The following is an 11,761-nucleotide window of genomic DNA, read 5'->3' on the forward strand; positions in this document are numbered from 1 at the left end:
CTGCATCCCCCCTTTCGACAGAGCTGCTGACTTAGCTGCATTATCAGCTCTGGCATTCCCAAGTGCCACCTCATTCGACTGGCCTGTATGTGCTTGGCATTTGATAATGGCAAGTTTCAAAGGGCATTGAATGGCTCGCAGGAGATTTTCCACTTGTTCTGCATTTTTGATTGTCTGAGCCTGTTGCATAGCATAATAAGCTGCTGCCAACGAAGGAAGACATCCTGGTAGTCCGCGTGCCACTGGGTCTAGTTAGGTGCTGAAATATGCTACCGGTCGCTGCCTGTCCCCATGTAACTGAGTCAAAACAGATTGTGCAAAACCCGACTTGTGATGCACAAATAAGTTGAATAGCTTAGTGTAATCTGGTAATCCCAAGGCGGGTGCTGAAGTGAGGGACTGTTTAAGGTTCTGAAAAGCATTCCGGGATACCTCATTCCAAATCAACTTCTCTGGTAGTGCGGGCATGGACATGTCTAACAATCTCGGAATAACTCGTAACCCACTGCCGGCAGTATCCTGTCATGCCGAGGAGGTGTTTCATTTCTCTCTTGGTTACTGGTAGTGGGGCAGAGCAGATTGCTTTTACTCGGTCTTGTGTCAATTGTCTCGTATCTCTGACCAATTCGTGCCCTAGATACCGAACCTTTTCTGAGACAAATTGTAACTTTGCCTTTGACACCTTGTGTCCTTTCGAGGCCAGAGCTTTTAATAACACAAGGGAGTCCGTTTCGCAGGCCAATTTGGAGGGTGAGGCGAGCAATAAGTCGTCAACATACTGCACAAGTGTAGAACCTGCTGGTAAAATTACATCTTCCAGATCCCTCTTTAGGCATTGTGAGAATATAGTAGATTCATTCACAGCTCGTAGGTCATGGACAAACCTCCATTTGTGTGGGCTTCTGAACTGGACAAATCTGTGTGTTACACGGACTTCTCATTTATGCTTATGGTGATTCACAGATCACAGAATGTAAAGTACTTGTTTTCTAATTTTATTAAAAGGCTTCCAAACCCAAGATTTTTCCAATACACCCAAAATGTTGATCAAGAGATCACCTGAAATATCTCAAAATCCCAATTCAACTATTGTACTGTCACTCTTTATCAAAAAAAATCCTCTTACTGAGCTAGAAGCTTTTGTACCAAGAATTTACACCAAGGACAATGAGAGTGTACTCCCCCAGCCTGCACCTCGAGAGACCCACAAAGGCTTTTTAAAAAAAAAGGCATTACAACTTTTAACCACCGGGACCATGTCTCAACAAACCTATCCTTTGTGCATTTCCTAGCTCCGTAACCTCTCATCCGAATAAATCCACACCTGCGCTTCTAACTTAAAATGTCTTAAACTTCCCACATACAGGACAACACTATGAAGGGTTAAAAAAAACTTCACTTTGTTTGAAAAAGTGGGTGGAGCTAAAACAAACAGGCAGTTCCACAACCTTTCCAAACAGGTTTCCAGACACAAGGAAAAAAGACAGAAGCACTCTCATTCAAAGACAAGACATTCACGTACTCTCATTGAAAGACAAGACATTCACAAGTCTCTCTCCATTCAATAAAGCTTTTTCTTTTGCTAGCTTCATTTTTTTTTTTGAATCCATAAGTCACTATCAGGTTCTCTTTTTTTTTTACATTTGATTTACTTCCTCTGTTAATTTTACATGGACTTGAAGAATCAGAACCCAGGCCTTTTCTATTACTTTCCTTTTTTTTTCTACCTGGATCTCTGTTTATAAGACACTCCTGGAGACAAGTTGTTCTCTCTAAATTAAATGAACCATCGGGTGGAAATGGCCTGTTTTCACCCTTAGTCCACTTTACCGTTTTTGTTTCTTTGGTCAATTGAAGACTGACCACAATTCTGGAGCATGACATAGGCTGATGTGCCTTTTGGTGTTTTAACTTGCTCAGGCACCCATTCTGGATGATTAAGATTTTCCCACAGTTTCTGATCTCACAATCCTTTCGGCCAACCGAGTTCTCTACGCTCACTTCTCCTGGCCGTTACGTGGCCTGAAAAGGCTCTTAATTCGGGCTCAGTCTGGGTGTGTGAGATATGTTGGCACGAACCAATCGTAGTTGATCAATCAGTTACTGTTTCTTTTCCTAATCAATCCTTGTGTTTTTTTTTTTCGAATCACAACTTTCCCTAGTGACTCTTCCCGTTTCTCTAATGGCAATGACTCACAAAGGTATTGCACCCAACAGTAATACAAGGACAACAAACAATATTCCCGTGAGTACACAAATCATAACCTCTAAACAAATTCTCAGTCTGCGTTATACGCCACTACAGACCGAGTCCTTAACTTATCCTAATAACAGCTGATAAAACTTAAGGTTCCGTACCCAAACTCTTTGATCAATTGCGCTCTTTTTTTTTTATAGTCTTATCACATAAGAACCCCTTCCGAATTAAAAACAATAAAAATCTTATCACATAAGAACCTTCGATCGATTAGCGCTTTCTTTTTTCTTTTTTTTTTTAATAGTCTTATCACATAAGAACCCCTTCCGAATTAAAAACAATAAAAATCTTATCACATAAGAACCTGGAACCCTTTTCGATCGACTAGCGCTCCCTTACCTACTGAAACCTTCCCCGGGCTGTCTCGAGGTTTTTTCCAGAACCTGTTCTCTTCTGCTGGCGAGCTGAGAAAGAAATGGTTATAAAAAAAATACCTTTAACTTTTAAATGCCGAGTCTTGTAGATGCAGTACCTCAGCTGTGGACAACAGATTACATCTGCGATTCAACAGTGAAGAAAACTCTTGTGAGCAAAGGCTCACCTTGTTTGGCCACCGAAGCCTTTCACCGGAGAGGCACTATGCCTGTATCCGTTTTACTCACAGAACAGAGAGTATGCATCTCGGTGGAACCTCCAATAACTGTTGAAATCTCGATCTCCGAAAAGAATGACTCCGACACTTACAGCTCCGGTAGAAGTTTCCTTTTTAATTTACTTGCTTGCAAGGGGTAGGTTTCACTCAGTCAAGGGCTAAATGAACACCTCCGAAATGGTTCAGTTTAACAAGATATTTATACAGTAAAACCAACGTTCTGGCCTCTCCCTGTGTATTGCTCTGTCTCACAGTCAGTGAATACAGATAAAGAGTTAATTACTATATCCTGGTCCTGACATGGTGTCCAGATATTTCCTTTTGTCAGGGTTATCAGAAAGCCAAATGGCCATTACTCCATGAGTCATAGGTAATGGGCTATCACCTGTCTTGTATTGTGTCAGGATTGTTTCAATTTCCTGGTCAGTTTATCTGTTTGCATCAAATGGATGAGGTCTCGGAAAGAGATAATGGCTAGAAGATAAGGGTGGGGTGACATGGAACTCCTGTAGTGTAGACAATAGGAGAGCACCATGGGGGGTTACTTGTCTCAGCATGACTTGTCTCCTAGCTGTCTGATGGCCATCAGCCATCTAACAGCAGGTTTAGCTGTTTATGCAAGCTGACTGCTAAAATGCAGAAAGTTCTGGAAGGGCCAGGACTCCATTTTAATCAAAAGGCACACAAATACCGTATGGTATCAGCTTAGATAAAAATACTTTCCACACAAGGAAGGTAGTGCAGGGATCCCCTGCGGTCATCCCCCTGCAAAACAGATACACTGCTTTGGGTACTGTTGCGGGGGATGACTCATCGGGGAGGGCAGCAGCAGCCAAGTTCATGGCACCGTGGCTGGTTCTGCTGCACAGGAGGGCAGGAAAAAGAGTGGGAGAGCGATAGTGATAGGGGATTCAATTGTAAGTGGAATAGATAGGCGTTTTTGCGGCGGCAACCGAGACTCCAGGATGGAATGTTGCCTCCCTGGTGCAAGGGTCAAGGATGTCTCAGAGCGGGTGCAGGACATTCTGAAAAGGGAGGGTGAACAGCCAGTTGTCGTGGTGCATATAGGTACCAAATGTATAGGTAAAAAACAGGATGAGGTCCTACGAGACGAATTTAGGGAGCTAGGAGTTAAATTAAAAAGTAGGACCTCAAAAGTAGTAATCTCAGGATTGCTACCAGTGCCACGTGCTAGTCAGAGTAGGAATCACAGGTTCGCTCAGATGAAAACGTGGCTTGAACTGTGGTGCAGAAGGGAGGGATTCAAATTCCTGGGGCATTGGAACTGGTTCTGGAGGAGGTGGGACCAGTACAAACCGGACGATCTGCACCTGGCAGGACCGGAACCAATGTCCTAGGGGGAGTGTTTGCTAGTGCTGTTGGGGAGGAGTTAAACTAATATGGCAGGGGGATGGGAACCTATGCAGGGAGACAGAAGGAAATAAAATGGAGTCATAAGCAAAAGCTAGAAAGGAGAACAGTAAAAGTGGAGGGCAGAGAAACCCAAGGCAAAAGACAAAAAGGGCCACATTACAGCATAATTCTAAAGAAGCAAAGTGTGTTAAAAAGACAAGCCTGAAGGCTCTGTGCCTCAATGCGGGGTGTATTCGGAATAAGGTGGACGAATTAACTGCGCAGATAGCAGTTAATGGGTATGATGTAATTGGCATCACGGAGGCATGGCTCCAGGGTGACCAAGGCTGGGAACTCAACATCCAAGGGTATTCAGCATTTAAGAAGGATAGACAGAAAGGAAAAGGAGGCGGGATGGTGCTGCTGGTTAAAGAGGAAATTAATGCAATAGTAAGGAGGGACATTAGCCTGGATGATGTGGAATCGGTATGGGTGGAGCTGCGGAATTCCAAAGGGCAGAAAACGCTAGTGGGAGTTGTGTACAGACCACCAAACAGTAGTAGTGAGGTTGGGGACAGCATCAAACAAGAAATAAGGGATGTGTGCGATAAAGGTACAGCAGTTATAATGGACGACTTTAATCTTCATATTGATTGGGCTAACCAAACTGGTAGCAATGTGGTGGAGGAGGATTTCCTGGAGTGTATTAGGGATGGTTTTCTAGACCAATATGTCGAGGAACCAACTAGAGAGCTGGCCATCCTCGACTGGATGATGTGTAATGAGAAGGGACTAATTAGCAATATGGTAGAATTCTTTGTTAAGATGGAGAGAGACACAGTTAAATCAGAAACTAGGCTCCTGAACTTAAGGAAAGGTAACTTCGACGGTATGAGGCGTGAATTGGCTAGAATAGACTGGCAAAGGATACTTAAAGGGTTGACGGTTGATAAGCAATGGCAAACATTTAACGATCACATGGATGAACTTCAGCAATTGTACATCCCTGTCTGGAGTAAAGATAAAATGGGGAAGGTGGCTCAACCATGGCTAACAAGGGAAATTAAGGATAGTGTTAAAGCCAAGGAAGAGGCATATAATTTGGCTAGAAAAAGCAACAAACTTGAGGACTGGGAGAAATTTAGAATTCAACAGAGGAGGACTAAGGGTTTAATTAAGAGAGGGAAAATAGAGTACAAGAGGAAGCTTGTAGGGAACATAAAAACTGACTGCAAAAGCTTCTATAAATATGTGAAGAGAAAAAGGTTAGTAAAGACAAAAGTAGGACCCTTGCAGTCAGATTCAGGTGAATTTATAATGAGGAACAAAGAAATGGCAGACCAATTGAAGAAATACTTCGGTTCTGTCTTCACGAAGGAAGACACAAAGAACCTTCCGAATGTACTAGGGGACAGTAGGTCTAGTGAGAAGGATGGGATTGAAGGCCAATAAATCCCCAGGGCCTGATAGTCTGCATCCCAGAGTAGTTAAGGAAGTGGTCCTAGAAATAGTGGATGCATTGGTGATCATCTTCCAACAGTCTATCGACTCTGGATCAGTTCCTATGGACTGGAGGGTAGCTAATGTAACACCACTTTTTAAAAAAGGAGGGAGAGAGAAAACGGGTAATTATAGACCGGTTAGCCTGACATCAGTAGTGGGGGAAATGTTGGACTCAATCGTTAAGGATGAAATAGCACATTTGGAAAGCAGTGACAGGATCGGACCAAGTCAGCATGGGTTTATGAAAGGGAAATCATGCTTGACGAATCTTCTGGAATTTTTTGAGAATGCAACTAGCAGAGTGGACAAGGGACAACCAGTGGATGTGGTGTATTTGGACTTTCAAAAGGCTTTTGACAAGGTCCCGCACAAGAGATTGGTGTGCAAAATCAAAGCGCATGGTATTGGGGGTAATGTATTGACGTGGATAGAGAACTGGTTGGCAGACAGGAAGCAGAGAGTTGGGATAAACGGGTCCTTTTCAGAATGTCAGGCAGTGACTAGTGGGGTGCCGCAGGGCTCAGTGCTGGGAACCGAGCTCTTTAAAATATACATTAACGATTTAGATGAAGGAATTGAGTGTAATATCTCCAAGTTTGCGGATGACACTAAACTGGGTGGAGGTGTGAGCTGTGAGGAGGACACTAAGAGGCTACATGCTGCAGGTTAGGTGAATGGGCAAATGCATGGCAGATGCAGTATAATGTGGATAAATGTGAGGTTATCCATTTTGGGGGCAATAACACGAAGGCAGAATATTATCTGGATGGCGGAAGATTAGGAACAGGGGAGGTGCAACGAGACCTAGGTGTCATGGTTCATCAGTCATTGAAAGTGGGCATGCAGGTACAGCAGGCGGTGAAGAAGGCAAATGGTATGTTGGCCTTCATAGCTAGGGGATTTGAGTATAGGAGCAGGCAGATCTTACTGCAGTTGTACAGGGCCTTGGTGAGGCCCCACCTGGAATATTGTGTACAATTTTGGTCTCCTAATCTGAGGAAGGATGTTCTTGCTATTGAGGGAGTGCAGTGAAGGTTCACCAGACTGATTCCAGGGATGGCTGGACTGTCATATGAGGAGAGATTGGATCAATTGGGCCTTTAATCACTGGAGTTTAGAAGGATGAGAGGGGATCTCATAGAAACGTATAAGATTCTGATGGGACTGGACAGGTAAGATGCAGGAAGAATGTTCCCGATGTTGGGAAGTCCAGAAGCAGTGGACACAGTCTTAGGATAAGGGGTAGGCCATTTAGGACTGAGATGAGGAGAAACTTCTTCACTCAGAGATTGTTAACCTATGGAATTCCCTGCCGCAGAGAGTTGTTGATGCCAGTTCATTGGATATATTCAAGAGGGAGTTAGATATGGCCCTTACGGCTAAGGGGATCAAGGGGTGTGGAGAGAAAGCAGGAAAGGAGTACTGAGGGAATGATCAGCCATGATCTTATTGAATGGCAGTGCAGGCTCGAAGGGCCAAATGGCCTACTCCTGCACCTATTTTCTATGTTTCTATGTTTCTATGTTTCTAAGTGGAGCGGGCAGTCCAAACAATCAAGCAGAGCATGAAATGCATGATAGACGGCTCCCTGCAGATCCGCTTGTCTCGCATTCTGCTCAGTTACCGGATGCGATCCTACTCACTCACCGGGGTTCCTCCGGCAGAATTGTTAATGAAGAGAGCCCTCAAAAACAGGCTCTCCCGAGTCCACCTGGATCTTAATGATCACGTGGAAACCCGGCGACACCGGCAGAACATATACCACGATCGCGCAGCTGTTTCACATGACATTGATGTTAACGACCCTGTGTTTGTCCTGAATTACAGTCATGGTCCCGAGTGGGTTGCTGGCACTTTTTTGGCCAAGGAAGGGAATAGACTGTTTATAATCAAACTGTTCAATGGCCAAACGTGCAGAAAGCATTTAGATCAGACCAAATTGTGATTTACTGACAACCAGGAATGAGTTGAAGAGGACATCACCATCGACGATCCACCAATACACACCCAACCAGCAAGCGACCTCGCTATCAATCACGAGGATGAACTCACCATTCCTGACAGTCCGGTCAGATCAGCTGAGGTGCAGTGCAGCAATGGTCCGGCCAATTCACACATGCCAGGGTATGAACTTAGACGACCAACCAGTGAGTGAAGAGTTCCGGATCACCTCAACTTGTAAATAACTTGTACCGAAGACTTTGGGGTGGTGGGGGGAGTGATTTTATATATGTAACTTTGTAATACTTGCCACCAGAGGGCGCGACTGTTGCAGTCCTAATGGTGACCTGCACACACATGCAGGGCCAGTATAAAAGGTTGGCTGCCATGTTGTTTAGGCACTCTGGAGTTGTAATAAAGAAGACTAAGGTCACACTAAGTTTAGCTCACAGTACTCAGCCTCATGGAGTTCTTCTATACACAACACTGGGTACTACCAGGATCATTGTGGAACAGACCAGCAGAATTCTCAAGTCCTGTTTCCAGGAACCCAGCAAAGGTTTCCAGAATTGTACAAGAAGAGTAGCAAGGAGCTGGAGACCAGCGGGATATGCTCATGAGGAAGAAGCTCATGAGAGAGAGAAGATTTAGGAGGTGAAATTGCTCCTTTTATCGATGGCAGTAAGTGCCTCCGGGAGGTGCTTATGGGATAAAAAATGGTTTTTGCCCGCGTGCGGCGCAAAAACCGCCCATGCGGAATTGGGCAGGAGTCTTGCAGAGGCCCCGCTCCTGCCGGGAGTGCCCCGCCGGGCTGCACGCGGCGATGATGACGTCATCGCTGTGCACATTGCTCCCTTACCGCCACGGAAGTTAAATTGCCCCATGCACCTGGCGATGAAAACAACCGCTTCAGTTGTCGAGTTGCAGTCGGGAACCGGATGGAGTAGTGCTATTTAACGGCTTCATCTTGAAAACTATTTTCTGTCGGCTGTTACTTTTTCTGCTTTCCAACGGAGTGCCTGGTGAACCGATAGCAGAGATTTTTTAACTCAAAAGAGTCTTCTGCTCCTAACTTTGCCCCTGTATACATCACAGCAGTTCTGAAGTTTCATGGGGGCTGTGCTGGCACTCGACCCCCTGCTCCGACATCACCGTCAGAAGATGCTTAGACGAAGGCAAATGCGGTGCCAATTACAGGGAGAAAGGCATAGAGAAAGGGAGAGAGAAAGGCTAGGACAAAGAGAGGAGCACCACAGGGAGTGTTATATATGTAAACATTACCAAGGTGTAAAACTTGCCACAAGGGTGCGCACCTGTGGGAGATTCAAGGGTCACCTGCATACCCAGGGCAAGCAGGTATAAAAGGCAGTCTACCATGCTGCTCCTCACTCTGGAGTTACAATAAAGAGACCAAGATCACAACAGTTTGAGCTTAAGATATAGGCCCCAAGTTTCCACACGCGGCGAAAAAGGCGCACTTCAGAGCTGAGCGCCTGTTTATCGCACCGAAAACGGCGCCGGAAAAAAAGTGCAAGGAGCTCGATGTCTGCTTGGCATGGCGCACAGGAGGCGGAGCCTACCACTCGCGCCGATTTTGTAAGTAGGAGGGGGTGGGTACAATTGAAATGAGGCTTCTTGGTGCCGGCAACCCTGCGCGTGCGCGTTGGAGCGTTCGCGCATGCGCAGTCTGAAGTAAACATTGGCACTCGGCCATTTTTAAAAGTACTGCAGAAAAAGTGAAGATTTGTTTCTTGGACCCCTGCAAAGGCTTGTATTTTAATTTTCTTGATATTTCTGTGTGTGAGGGAGTGCTTTTAGCAGCACTGCTGAATAAATCACCTGCTGAAATCAGTGAGTTCAGCTTTTCACTGCTAAACTTGCAGAACCGGTGCCTGCAAATTAAGGACTGTGTGTTTGGAGAAATAAAAGTGCCAATTCAACTTTGCAATGGATCAACTTCCACCAAGAACAAAGAATTTCTTGCATGAGGAAGCAAACCATTGCATAATATGTGGTGTTGACAATGCAGCACCCATTCTGCAAATTTAAATATAAAGATGTCGATGTGGCTGCCTCTCCCTGTCCAAATGGCCTCAGTCAGTCCCCCTCACAGCTCGAAGGCTGCTGCTGTTCTTTCTTCAGCTCCCGACCAGCCACTGACGCCGCTGCAATCCCATGGCCGAATGGCCTCACGTCCGCTCCTGATTCTTCGGCTGCCTTCGAGCCACTGACGCCGCCCCAAAAGCGTGGCCGAACGGCCTAAAGAATTTTAAATCTGCAGCTGCGTGTGTCCTGTGTTCATTCTTCGGCTCCCGGCCAGCCACTGACGCCGCTGCAATCCCATGGCCGAATGGCCTCAAGTCCGTCCGGGTGCTGCATCTTCGCGGGGAATGAAGGCCTGCCTCAAGCACCGCAGCTCAGCTCGAAGGCTGCTTGCTGCCTGCCGCTGCCGTGGAGACGAGACACTGACGCCACACCGCTGCCTGTCTCCAACATGAAAGGCCTGCCTCAAGCACCGCAGCTCAGCTCGAAGGCTGCTTGCTGCCGCTGCCATCGAGACACTGACGCCACACCGCTGCCTGAAAGGCCTACCTGAAGCACTTTCACACAGGTAGGAACATAGTTTATTTAATCTTTTCTTTGCTTATAAATTTTTATTCAGGTTGGATTTATTTGTATAATATTTGTATAATTATAACTAAGGATTGATTGTAGAATTTAATGACTTCCCTTCCCCCCCCGCCCTCCCCCCCCCCCACCTCGTTCCCTACGCCTAATTTGTAACCTGCGCCTGATTTTTTAAAGTGTAGACAAGGTTTTTTCAAGCGTACAAAAATCTTCACTTACTCCATTCTAATTTAGTTTGGAGTACGTTTTCACTCACGAAACTTTGAAATCAGGCGTCAGTGGCCGGACATGCCTCCTTTTGAAAAAAAATTCTGTTCCAAAGTGAAACTGTTCTACCTGACTAGAACTGCAGGAAATTAAATGTGGAGAATTCCGATTTCTAAGATACTCCGTTCTACACTAGTTGCGCCTACAAAATCAGGAGCCAATCATGTGGAAACTTGGGGCCATACAGTCTTGTGGAGTTATTCTAAACATAACAGGGAGAATGCCGTATCCCACCAGCTGCACCACTAGCCACACACACTACTCAATGCACTACACCTCCAGCACTCGCATACCAACAATCTCGACTAAACATGTCTCATACCTCACATTCACAGCTTCACCTCACCCTTACACACTTATCACTCCTGCAACCACACTCACATCTCACAGCTTACACACACCATCAGCTATTCAACCATGACAGGCACATCACACATTGCACCACACTCACTGACACACTTCCCTTTCTCTTGCAAGAAAAGGTGGCTTATAACCGGTGGCATCAGCATCTAACCAGCGAGGGACAGGCGCGCCTGCGTAACCTCACCCCCATGGGGAAGATGGTGCTGGCCATTTTTGTAAGGACAACGCTGAGCCCATGGCCAGCGGCGGGGCTGAAAGAATACAAGATACCGATATCTTCATATGTAATCCTTCTTTTCACATCCCACTTCCCCCTCATCCCACAATCTCTTCTGTTACGAGCTGCACATGGTGTGAGCATGCACCTCATGCTTCCTGCCCCTGTCCCACCGCGCCCCCGCCCCCACTCTCCTCATCACAACCCAATCCTTGTGCCTTTCACATTTCAGAAACCCAAGAAATCCAATCTGGCCCGCCATTGGTGCAAGAAGAAGAGGGAGAGGGAGAGGGAGTGATGAAGAAGGAAAAGCATCACTCGATCTGACACTTGAAGTCACCAGCTCAGATACTGGCACTGCGCAGAGTTTAGAGGGTAGCTTTGAGGTGGGATGTGCACGTGGTGGGCTGCAGCCAGAAGAGGGAGAAAGGTGACAGAGGTGCAAGCTCCCTGGAGGGTGAGGTCACACATGAGTTCTGCTGCAGAGGAATCAGATGAGGACTTTGATAGGGCAGCCTACAGAAGAACGCTGATGGGTATGAATGAAATGCTTGGTGCATTGGCAGGCCTGCTAGAAAGCCTGAGTGCATTGTCAAGCAACATGGAGGAGTCTGCCACCAACCCTGCATAGGGCTTTGTG

Source organism: Pristiophorus japonicus, chromosome 4 (genome assembly GCF_044704955.1).
Source record: "Pristiophorus japonicus isolate sPriJap1 chromosome 4, sPriJap1.hap1, whole genome shotgun sequence".
Taxonomy (NCBI): domain Eukaryota; kingdom Metazoa; phylum Chordata; class Chondrichthyes; family Pristiophoridae; genus Pristiophorus; species Pristiophorus japonicus.